At 41.9% G+C, this 13,217-nt stretch overlaps 1 protein-coding gene across 4 annotated transcripts in view; it reads right to left on the bottom strand.

Moving 5' to 3' along the window:
• LOC132398005 (serine/threonine-protein kinase PAK 3) overlaps window positions 1-13,217 on the bottom strand; it is a 235,378-nt gene that overhangs the window by 33,022 nt on the left and 189,139 nt on the right. The window lies entirely within an intron of this gene.

Below are 13,217 nucleotides of genomic sequence, written 5' to 3'. Positions count from 1 at the left end.
GAACTGTATGGTGCAATGTCAATGCCACCATGACCACTGATCTTCAGTCACTCAATTGGTTAGCTTCATGTTCTTTATTCATTAGACATCACTCCTTTCTTTCCATTGCCAAGCAACCTTCTCCACAAGGAAACTGTGCCATTATCAGCCTCAAATTCCCTATGATTCAGCATCATCCCTCCTTCAATTGTGAAGATTGAGAGGATGAAATTTCCAAACCTGATAAACCACAGTCGCCACTGCACTTTTCACAGCCCATGGCATTACACGGCAGGACAGAAATTTACTGTGCTACAAGAGTTTAACTGTTTCTCAATTTTGTTCCAGGTTTAGAGGAAAATTCAAATCTTCAATATCTTGGGAGCTGGAGTAAGCTGCAACGGCTACCTATACAGGCACCAGGGAAAATTGAACAGCAGGTATTTGTGCTTGCTGTTATATGTTGTTTCATTTTCCATTAGCTGTAGCCATCAATTTCGCTGCCACTGACAAGAAACACAGAGAATCATCTGTATTATTAAAGGCAAATAACACTCATTGAACTAAAGGCAGCAGCTATTTTTTTTTTGAAGTTGCTGTACACAACCACCCATTACAAAGAAAATGAGAGTTCCAATGCAGGGCAAAGAATAGATGCAACCAAACTGGTGAAGCGGCTCCTAGCTTGATTGTCATGTGCACCCTGCCCTGTCTTGAGTTCTGAAGCAACAGTACTTCCTCTTCAATTACATAGAATTACATTTTATTCTCTTAATTTAAATATATTGCTTTAGGATACATAGGAAACAAATTGAAATTGTACAGCACTAGCAAAAATAGAAATACATTTTATAAATATTTTTAGATAATAATTCTTACTGGAGACCTGAAGGCAAAGTTCTGTCTGATACTACTGGCATTGTAGGTGATCCTATAAATATCAGGATAAGATGACATGGACACTTTTGGGTCGATTTTAATTTTGCTGAGACATAAAGAACTATACAACTGAGAAAATGACAACTGTGATTTACTGCTAAAGATTTGCTATCTCAGATATCAATCTTAACTTCCTCTTTGGAGCAAGCAAGTTGAACATCCAGAAAAAGGCCACAAGCCTTTATCTAATATGCAGTTATCATTGTTAAAATTGTACTCCAACGCGATCATAAATCAGTGTTCCTCACAGAAACTGAATTGACATAAGCGTATCATGGTTCAAAGTTTAGAGTAAATGTATTATCAAAATACATATACGACACCATATGCAACACTGTGATTAATTTTGTTGTGGGCAACCACAGTAGATACAAGAAACACAACACAATCAATGGAAGACTGCATCCTACAGGACTGACAAGCAAACCACCAAACAAAAAGAGGGAACAGCAAATTGTACAAATACAGGAAGAGAAAAAAATGATAATAAAAAATAAGAAATACATAGAGAACATGAGACAAAGTTCTTGAAAGTGAGTCCATAGGTTGTGGGGACAATTCAGTGATGGGGCGAGTTAGGTTAAAATATATAGTGCAGAAAGAGAGAGGAAAAAAATATTGGGACAGTGTTCATGGAGGTGAAATAGTATACCAGGAGCAGTAGTCTGATAGTGACATATAAATTAACATTTTATAATGACCCCCTGTTAGGGACATCTTTAAAAAAAACTAGTTTAATCAAAAGCAGATGATGTAAAAAAAAGTACCCATGTCTTTAAAGTCCAATATATTAACTTTAAAATTCCTGATCCATTTACACACACAAGTAATTTGATTACTGTGAATATGAAGAATAAATATTCTTGAGGAATACTGAGCAACGGAGTGGAGGTAGCTTTGAGTAATGTAAGGTAGTATGCTCTGTACGAACCTACTATATGAGAGATAATTTGCACACTTTTGATTTAATTCCATCAAGAGTTATTCACTGATCCAACTTTTGAAAAAAAAAGCTCATTTGTTGCATGTACAGTGGCCTGCAAAAGTTTGGGCACCCTGGTCAAAATTTCTGTTACTGTTTCTGTTAAGTGAGTAAAAGATGACCTAATTTCCAAAAGGCATAAAGTTAAAGATGACACATTTCTTTAATATTTTAAACAAAATTACTTTTTTATTTCCATCTTTTACAGTTTCAAAATAACAAAAAAGGAAAAGGGCCTGAAGCAAAAGTTTGGGCACCCTGCATGGTCAGTACTTAGTAACACCCCCTTTGGCAAGTATCACAGCTTGTAAACGGTTTCTATAGCCAGCTAAGAGTCTTTCAATTCTTGTTTGGAGGATTTTTGCCCATTCTTCCTTGCAAAAGGCTTCTAGTTCTGTGAGATTCTTGGGCCATCTTGCACGTACTGCTCTTTTGAGGTCTATCCACAGATTTTCGATGATGTTTAGGTCGGGGGACAGTGAGGACCATGGCAAAACCTTCAGCTTGCGCCTCTTGAGGTAGTCCATTGTGGATTTTGAGGTGTGCTTAGGATTATTATCCTGTTGTAGAAGCCATCCTCTTGTCATCTTCAGTTGTTTTTTTTAAACAGACGATGTGATGTTTGCTTCCAGAATTTGCTGGTATTTAATCGAATTCATTCTTCCCTCTACCAGTGAAATGTTCCCCGTGCCACTGGCTGCAACACAAGCCCAAAGCATGATCGATCCACCCCCGTGCTTAACAGTTGGAGAAGTGTTCTTTTCATGAAATTTTGCACCCTTTTTTCTCCAAACGTACCTTTGCTCATTGCAGCAAAATGTTCTATTTTAACTTCATCATTCCACAGGACCTGTTTCCAAAATGCATCAGGCTTTTTTAGATGTTTCTTTGCAAATTTCCAACACAGAATTTTTTGGTAGAATGCAGGAAAGGTTTTCTTCTGATTACTCTTCCATGAAGGTCATATTTGTGCAGGTGTCACTGCACAGTAGAACAGTGCATCACCACTCCAGAGTCTGCTAAATCTTCCTGAAGGTCTTTTGCAGTCAATCAAGGGTTTTGATTTGCCTTTCTAGCAATCCCACAAACAGTTCTCTCGGAAAGTTTTCTTGGTCTTCCAGACCTCAACTTGACCTCCACCATTCCTGTTAACTGCCATTTCTTAATTACATTACGAACTGAGGAAATGGCTACCTGAAAACGCTTTGCTATCTTCTTATAGCCTTCTCCTGCTTTGTGGGCATCATTTATTTTAATTTTCAGAGTGCTAAGCAGCTGCTTAGAGGAGCCCATGGCTGCTGATTGTTAAGACAAGGTTTGCAGAGTCAGGGTATTTATAAAACTTTGAAATTTGCATCACCTGGCCTTTCCTAATGATGACTGAACAAGCCATAGCCCTAACAAGCTAATTAAGGTGTGAGACCTTGATCAAAGTTATCTGAGAGCTTAAATCTCTTGGGGTGCCCAAACTTTTGCATGGTGCTCCTTTCCCTTTTTATCACTCTAAAATTGTACAAAACACAAATAATACACTAATCTTGCTTAAAATGTTGAAAAGAATGTTTCATCTTTAACTTTATGACTTCTAGAGATCAGTTCATCTCCTACTCACAGTAACAGAAATTTTGCCCAAACTTTTGCATGCCACTGTAGATCGAAGCATACAGCGAAATGTGATGTTTCATGTCAAAAGACAACAGCCTGGGGGCAGCCCACAGGTAACGACAGGCTTCCAGTGCTAACATCGGGTGCCTGCAACTCACTAACCGCAACTGCCCGTCTTTGGATTGTGGGAGGAAACCCAGAGGAAACCCCTGTGGTCCTGGAGATGACATGTGTACTCCTAACAGACAGCACCACTGACTGGTGATCACTGCTCCTGGAAAGCCACTGCGTTAACCACTACGCTACCGTGCTGCCCTTTACTGTGACCACCAGGTGTTTCTCAAGATCACCACTCAGGTAATTTGGTGCTATTGGTTGGAGACAGTTATTGACTACAAGCCCAGAGGAGGCAGCAGAATGGGTTTGAGAGAGATAATAAATCATTGTGAAATGAAGGAGTGGATTTGATGGGCTGAATGGCCTAACTCTGCTCCTATGTCTTATAAGCATACATATTCCTTTAATACCAAGTTTGAGCAATCAAACAACAGTTTCACCATGCAACTTGCAGCATCAGTGGATGGACAAATCAAATCGGACAGGTATTCTAACCTTGTGATTATGGCGCAAGACTGGCATCCACTGTCTCAATTAAAAGTTGCTGACCTCAACAATAGCAGCTACTGGAACATTATAAAATTCTCTGTACAATTAAGGCCTTTCATTGGTCCAATCGGGGGAGATTTCTGAAGCCACAACTAAATGAGCAGCAGGTAAGAGAGGCAGGAAAATAAGAATGAACAAGCAAAGTAATCAATCCACGTGGCAGCAGATCATCTGAAACACGGGGAAGACTGTAGACGCTGGAAATTCAAAGTTACACACACAAAATGCTGGAGGTCAGGCAACATCTATGGAAATGAATAAACGGTCAACGTGTTGGGCCACGACCCTTCTTCAGGACTAGAAAGGAAGGGGGAAGATGGCAGAATAAAAAGCTTGAGAGTGAAGTTAGAAGGTGATAGGTGAAGCCAGGTGGGTGGGAAAGGTAAAGGGCTGGAGGGGATGGAATCTGATAGGAGAAGAGTGGACCATAGGAGAAAGGGAAGGAGGAGAGGACCAAAGGGGAAGTGGTGGGCAGGTGAGGAGAGGCAAAGACCAGAATAAAAGAGGGGGAGGGGAAAAACCTTTTACTGGAAGAAGAAATCGATATTCATGCCATCAGGTTGGAAGCTACCCAGAGTGAATATATGATGTTGCTCCTCCACCACCCTGAGGATGGCCTCATGTTGGAATGGGAATTAAGAGGTTTGGCTGAACAGAAGGAAATCAAGGCCAGACAATTTTGAGAATTGTTGTTCGTTTTTGCACATCAGGCGGCTTTTTTGCCACTTCCTTAGCATTTGTCTGTTTTTTCATTAACAAGGCCGAGTGGCCAGCTCCACACTCAACCCAGCAAGTGTGCAAGGAGCAGGCCGGATTCAAACCCAGGACCATTCGCCTCGAGGTCCGATGCTGATGCCACTACACCACTAGCCGGCAAATATTGAGAATAAATAATTTAAAATGCAATAGGAGAAGCATAAAAAAAATGGATGGACATTTTATAAAGATGCCTGCACTAGAATGGACCACACTGTATTTCCTGGTGCCCTCAAACCATCTAAAAAGATATACTGGATAAATCGCTCTCTCCACCACCAAAAAACCCAGAACAGGCAATGTGATATACAATTAGCCTGTTGATCACAACACTGACAGCTGCCAGATTCAAGCTGCCCATTTGTTAGAATGGTTGTGGTCAAACATTGATTGGGTACTTGCAAGATGGAAAGCTCCACCACTCTGACTGTTACCATTAAATAATAAACCACGTTACACAGTAAGCGGTGGCTGGAATTTGAAGTGAATCCTCAGGTATAGAAACAGTAACACAAGTTAAACAGGAGGCAAACCTGATCTAGAAAGCCATGTAGCGTGGTGTAATATGGAAGAAAATGTGCCCTAACATTTCAGACACCTTGGAGGAGGTGGGAAGTATGTGAGAGCTATTATTCCCACGAGGGGCTTCAGATGCTCCTGAAAAGGCAGAAAATACATATAATCATTGAGGTCTAAACTTGAGGGTAGCCTCAAGGGTGCCAATGCAGAATAACACAAACTTAAGTGACCTGACAAGAATGAATACATCTTCAAATGCCACACAGCTTCAACAACCGGCCTGCTCTGTTCACTAGTCCCAGTGCTCACCTACCAATACTGCTGCTTCAATACACTATCATATCCTTCACACAGGTTGCAACGTTGCAAGCCTCAAGACCATACACTCCAGCTTTTTAATACTTTGACTTGGAAACAATTTCTTAAAATAAAACATTGAAGCTACTGCTTCACAAATCTGCATATATGAAGAGATGATTCAATATTCACATAATTATGGAATATTGTCCTTCTTTCAACCTAAAATTTAAAATCTACTTTTGGTTTCTTAAATCAGAATTTATATTCACACGAAGGTCAAAGTACATTTATTCCTGAAGTACGTTTACTGTAGATACAACCTTGACACTTGTCTTCTTGCAGGCGGCCACAAAACGAAGAAACACAATAGAACCCATTAAAGAGAAACCCTGTACAAAAACGCTGTCAAACACCCGATGTGCACAAAAACCAACCGGACAAACAATAAAACAGTAAACATACATCACAATGTTGTCCAGAGAGTTCCCGAAGGTCAAGTCCACAGCCACGGAGCCAGTTCAGAGCTGAGGCGAGTGAACCCTGTTCAGGAGCCCAGTGGCTGCAGGGCAACAACTGCCCCCCCCCCCCCCCCCACCGAGTCTGGCAATACGGGACCCAGGACTCCTGCACTTTCTGCCTAACCGCTCCCGAGTCTGGCAATACGGGACCCAGGACTCCTGCACTTTCTGCCCAACTGCCCCCAAGCCTGGCAGTGTGGGACCAAGGACTCCTGTACCTCTTGCCCAACTGCCCACGAGCCTGGCAATACAGGACCCAGGACTCCTGCACCTGCTGCCCAACTGCCCCCGAGCCTGGCAATATGGGACCCAGGACTCCTGCACCTGCTGCCCGACTATAGTAATGAGAAGAAAGTGAGATCAGTCAATGCAGGCAGATGGCACTGAGCACCGGTTCGTTTCCCACTCTTGCCCTCAACGACTTTAATCCTCTAACTGGTGTGGAGTAATGGTGCTGATCACAGATTCATCTTCTTCCATCAAGCCTCAACACAGCATCCACCTGCAGTGTTGGCCACCCCAGCCATACCAGCACACTCAAAAGTGTCGCCGTATCCCTAGCAGATCGCAAGAGCCCCTGATTGTCTACCTGTCTCAGAAGAACATCCTTAAAAGGGAAATGACAGGTTGCAGATCAGAAGAGGTTGAAGTGGTATATCTATTAGTGTGTTTAGTAGTAGTAGCAAATCATTGCCACCAGTTGCTGGCGCCATCATGGGGATAAATATAGCATAGTATGTAGTTCCTCCTCTCTTCCTGACAAAGAGCATCTCTAACAACATGCAACAAACCCCAATGCACCGACAGACAACCACCCATTTATTGAGCATCTCATCCACTTCCATTATCATTTAATTCCACTGCCACAATGCAAACTTACTGCAGTCTACACCATCTCCGGGATGGATAATAGTCAAAGAACCAGGGAATAGCACCTCTGAACGCACATGTTGAACCTTGCTGGATGGGACTCTATGGCAGAAGATCATGAACATACACTCACTGGTCACCACAGCAGGAGTGGCCTCTGAGTGTACATTGCTACTAATTAAGAGCAGAAGAGACATGCATAAAGCAGGGTGCTGGGCCAGCTCAGCACAGCCTGAGCTGAATTCCAAATATTTTCAAAGAATATATGCTGGGCCCAATCTGCACCTGACAAATGCTTGGCCATCTCTGCTTGGCAAAATGATGATTTATTATCATTGTGTGAGTACCTTCACAACCCAGATAAAGCAGAAATTTCTTTTTCATCTGGGTAGTGATGAAGGAAATGGAGGACAGGCAACCTTGGCAACAACACATGAATGGATGAATATTTATTTATCTAGAGATACAGCACGGTAACAGATCCTTCTGACAAAAACACCAATGTGACCAATTAACCTATTAACTTTGGTTTTGGGAGAAAAAACAGGACCCGAAGAAAAGCCAGGCAGTCATGGGGAGAAGATACATACAGCATCAGGACTGAACCCGGGTCGTTGCCACTATAAGTGTTGTGCAAACCTTTACTCCACCATACCATGAAATTTAAATAATATGATATATAGCTCAAAGGGAAACGCAACTTCCCCAAGGATCAAATGCTAAAACCTTATTTTATCTTATGGAACATATCTGGGTCTGCAATAAATACGTGACCTAACCACAAAAAGGAACAAAAATGCGTTGGGCTGGCTTGCGGGGAAGCTCAAACAATTGGGGCTGATTGCAGCTCATCTTGATGCAGCTCAGAAAGCTGCTGGGGAAGAAAAAAGGAGCTTGCTGCTGAAAATTTGCTGAGGAATAGCATTCGCGAGAGCAAGTAAAATTAGCTCTAAGGTCTTGGTTATGCCAAAATGAAAGAATAAACCATCCTAGCATGTGATATTTATGCATGCCTGCTGGTGCCATTCCGTCCCTCCCTTTTATCTGTCTTTTAATGTTTAAAACCACAGCTCGTGTATAATCTGGAACCAGACATGCTGTCTGGATATTCCCTGCAGTGACATTATTAAGTGCTGCTCAAGTGTCACCATCAATGAGATGTGCCTTCACACTGAGTTCCAAGCTTATTGAAGGATTCCAGCTCATCATATAATCCTAATATTTTGCTGACATATAAGTGATTTCAAAGCACGAAAGCACTTCTGGTTTTGCCTGTGATGGAAGAAGATGAACAATGAATTGTACCTGTCCAGATAACATTCTACTATATTTCACATCTCATGCTCATCAACACTCAAAGTTCAGATTACAAGTGGCATACTTGTATTATCAAAATACAAGTAGGTCACCATATACAACCCAAGATTTGTTTTCTTGCGAGCATACTCAATAAATTCAATAAGCAAAATAGAGTCAATGAAAGACCGCAGCAACAGGGTGGACAACCAGTGTGCAGAAGGTAACAAACTATGCAAGTACAAAAAGAAAAAAAAATAATCATAATAACACAAACAAAATTCAGAAATAAGTTCAAAACAACAGAAATATGCTGAATTAAAAAAAGAAATTAAAAGTCATGGAACATCAATAGGGTATCAATAGATTGTCCCATTAGTAATATCTACAACAGGGGTCATCCTAAAATCACTACACAATGGCATAAACAATAAAACCTACAGAGCAATATTTATGCAAATCTCCAGAAAGCAAACATACTAAACACCACTAGAATAGTTCAAAAGTTTCTAGCAATCGAGAAATGAGTGTGCTTGGCTATGCTTGGAGCTCAGGTTTTGGTGGGGGGGGGGGGAAGAGAAAGAAAGATAGATAAACAAACAAACACATAAATAAATAAATAAATAAATAAGCAGTAAATATCAAGAACAGGAGATGAAGAGTCGATCATGTGGATAGTCAGAGGCTTCCCCCCCAGGGCTGAAATGGCTAACACGAGAGGGCACAGTTTTAAGGTGCTTGGAAGTAGGTACAGAGGAGATATGAGGGGTAAATATTTTACACAGAGAGTGGTGAGTGTGTGGAATGGGCTGCCGGCAACGGTGGTGGAGGTGGATACGATAGGGTCTTTTAAGAGACTTTTAGATAGGTACATGGAGCTTAGAAAAATAGAGGGCCATGAGAAACCCTAGGTAATTTCTAAAGTAAGTACATGATCAGCACAGCATTGTGGGCTGAAGGGCCTGTATTGTGCTGTAGGTTTTCTATGTTTCTAAGAGCCCTTGAAAGTGAGTCCATAGGTCGTGGGAACAGTTCAGTGATGGGGCAAGTGAAGTTGAGTGAAGTTTTCACCTTTGGTTCAGGAGCCTGCTGGTTGAGGGGTAGTAACTATACTTAAACACCCAGTCTAATTTGGAGTATAGGTCTCTCCACAATGAACCAGACCCTTTTCAAAGAGGAACGTTTTCACAAGTCTGATGATCCTGCAGTCCCCCTCATCCCACTAGCAGGTAGCCGTTGTTTAACCCAGAGTTAAGGACATTTAGTAGATGGCTTTAACACAGGGAAGAGAGTGAAATTCATGTCCTTTAATATCCATTCACGGAAATAAATTTGCCATACATACTAAATTCATTAATGACTCCAACCCCAAATAATGTGGTCAATTTTCAGCTGCCTGTATGGTTCAGAGCAATTAGGGATGCACAATAAATTCAGGTATCCTCAGCAACACTCACATCCTCTGTATAAATGAACACTCAAATACATTTCAGATAAAACCTTCACACCACTGACAAAGCCAACCTTGACCCACCATAAGACACAGGAGCAGAATTAGGCCATTTGGCCCATCAAGTCTGCTCCACCATTCCAGCATGGCTGACTTATTAACCCTTTCAATCTCATTCTGCCTTCTCCCCGTAACCTATGAAGTCCTTACTAATCAAGAATTTATAAGTCTCCACTTTAAATACACCCAATGACTTGGCTATCACAGCCGCCTGTAACAATGAAATTCAGCACTCACCATCCTCTGGCTGAGAAGTGCAGCCTCATCTCTGTGAAAGTACACCCCCATCTTCACCTGTGGACAGAAGTAGCTCTGGCCTTCGATCAAACACCACCTCCTGATTCTCGGTCATTTGAAACCTGTCAATCCAATCAATTGCATTTTGCGAAGAAACCTGCAGGAACTCCTACTAATGCCGCAAACACCACCTAATTAAACATAAACACGAGATTCTGCAGATCAACACACACAAAATGACGGAGAAACACAGCAGGTCAGGCAGCATCTGTGGAAATGAATAAATAATCGATATATCGGGGTGAGAGACCTCGTCAGGACTCTGGAAATCCAGAGTAACACACACTCAGTCATCAGTCCTGATGAAGGGTACCAAGTCAGAAATGTCAATTGATTTCAATCTCCATAGATACTGCCTGACCTCCTGAGCTCCTCCAGCATTTTGTGTGCGTTACCCAGTTATTGCCTGTTATGCCGCTGGCATTTAGGGCTGCAGTGAAGGTTCTCCATTTCTGGCAGTGTTCAATGCTTCCTTCATTGTGTCACTAGCTTTCCCTCGGTTTTCACTACGGCCAGTCACGCGAGTCCTGGGTGGAGACTCATGAATACCATCACACTCCGATGTGGAAGAATTCTTCACTGCTGTTTCCATGACAGTTTTGTTTCAGTAGTCAGGTTATTAACTCTGAGTTGAATCCCTGAACCTGGAGGGCCGATAGAGGATAGAGTCTATCCTCTACCCTTTGGCCTGTTTGGCATGGATGACCCTATCAAGAGCCGAAGCACAAAGCCTGACTCCAGCCAGCATTGCTGTCTGGGTCATTGAGGCACACAAACATCCAAAGTACCAAAATGTTGAGGTCCTCTTGGAGGTTTGTGCGTGTTACTCCATAACATAGTAAACAAATTTCTGGGGAAATTCTGAGTGATGAACAAAGATCACATCACAGAATATCTGAGTACTTTAGATTTGAATAGTGTCACATTAATAAAAGAAGCACATCCTCCATGGAACAGTTGCTAAACAATCCTGGTGCTGAACTGACTGATGGCTTAATCAAACACCTAGAAAATGTCCCACATTGAACTCAAGTGTATTCCGAATGTGCTTAGTAGTGTATGATCATGGCCCATTCAAAGACTAAATGGAGTCTCTCCCCCAATCCATGCTTTGGAGCTTCTTCCTTCTATTGATGAGACAATCCAAACTGAGTCACAGGGAAGATGTCACTGGGAGATACAAAAGCTCTATTTGGTCATTTATTTATTTAGCAATACACCATGGAGAAGGCCCTTCCGGCCCTTTGAGCCACTGACAAACCTGTTAACTCTAACCTAATCACGGGACAACTTACACTGACCAATTAACCTACCCGCTACGTCTTCGGACTGAGGGAGGAAACCGGAGAAAACCCAGGCCTTCCACGGGGAGGATGTACAGAGACTCCTTACCGTATGGCGCTGGAACTGAACTCTGAACTCAGCAGCTCTCTGTAATATCCTCGCACTGACCATTACATACCGTGGCACTTTATTCAGATCATCTGGAGGGAATCTAGTTCTTCTGTCCCTGCACAATGTTTTATACCCTTTGAACAGAAAGCCAATAATAAACAATAACTACATTTTCAATGGTTTTAGTTCCTACTACCATCTGGGAAATGGCACCGTGGCATAAAAGCCAGGACCAACAGGCTCCAGGACAACTTCTTCCGCCAGGCCATCAAACTGATGAACTCACACTGATTTGAGTGTACTCTATGTTACACTGACTATTCTATTCATTATAAATTACTATGATTGCACACTGCACATTTAGATGGAGACGTAACAAAGATTTTTACTCCTCATGTATGTGAGGGGAGCAAGAAATAAAGTCAACTCAATACTTAATGGGTAGCTCTGCAGAACTCCATATTTACAATGGTGGCATATCCCAACTCTCTGAATATTCAATACTACTGTCTGTTCCAAAAGCTTCTGAGCACAAATAACCTGGCATCCAAATAACCTCTGTTTTGTTAGTGTTCAGGGATGGCTCCCAAAATATATCACCAGTCAGAATATTAAGTAATGAAGCAGAGCTGCCCTGAACTATGCATTAGGTAGCAAGGATACACCTTTAACAATGTGTTAATGCAGGAGATGATCACAGATCTCATCCTAAAGTTCTCAACAGCAACCAACGAACATAAAAAAATAGGAGAAGGAGTAGGCCATCTGGCCCATAGAGCCTGTAGCACCATTCAAGTCGCTTTTATTGTCATTTTGACCATAACTGCTGGTACAGTATACAGTAAAAATGAAACAACGTTCCTCCAGGAACATGGTGCTACATGAACAATACAAAAACTACACTGAGCTACGTAAACCAACACAAAAACTACCCTACACTATAGACCTACCTAGGACTGCATAAAGTACACAGAACAGTGCAGGCATTACAATAAATAATAAACAAGATAATAGGCACAGCAGAGGTCAGTAGGTTGGTAGTCCGATGGCTTGGGGGAAAAAATCTGTTACTTAAATAAACAGCTGAATGGCGGAGTCCAGGATTCTGCCCATTCCTGTACTCACGCCGAGTATATCATTGCCACAGATGCAGTCAAATTTAATGTCCACTGGAGAGCAGAATGGACGGGAGAGCCGGCCGGCTAGGATTTGCTTTTTCAATATGATCATGGCTCATCTGACCATGGACTCATCTCCACCTATTTGCCGTTCCCCATAACGTGGACATGTATTGTCTTCCCTGCATAGACCATTTGAATGGTACAGAATTAGAACGTCCCACATCCAACAATTGGTTTTGATAACCCGAGTCTATCAGTTGAACAGTTTTTACTTCCTGAAGATTGTCTCTCATTTTAATTAATATCTGCTATCCAGGTTTTCATAACTCCAGACTAATCTCTAACACTATAAAAGTGACACTGAATGCCAAGGACTGGAATTACAGAATCCTGCAGCAAGCACAATTAGTCCTGATGAAGGGTTTCAGCCCATACATTAACTGTTTATTCTTTTCCATAGGTAC

The sequence above is a fragment of the Hypanus sabinus genome, chromosome 8, assembly GCF_030144855.1.
Source record: "Hypanus sabinus isolate sHypSab1 chromosome 8, sHypSab1.hap1, whole genome shotgun sequence".
NCBI classification, from domain to species: domain Eukaryota; kingdom Metazoa; phylum Chordata; class Chondrichthyes; order Myliobatiformes; family Dasyatidae; genus Hypanus; species Hypanus sabinus.
This window is presented reverse-complemented; position numbering and strand designations above follow the sequence as displayed.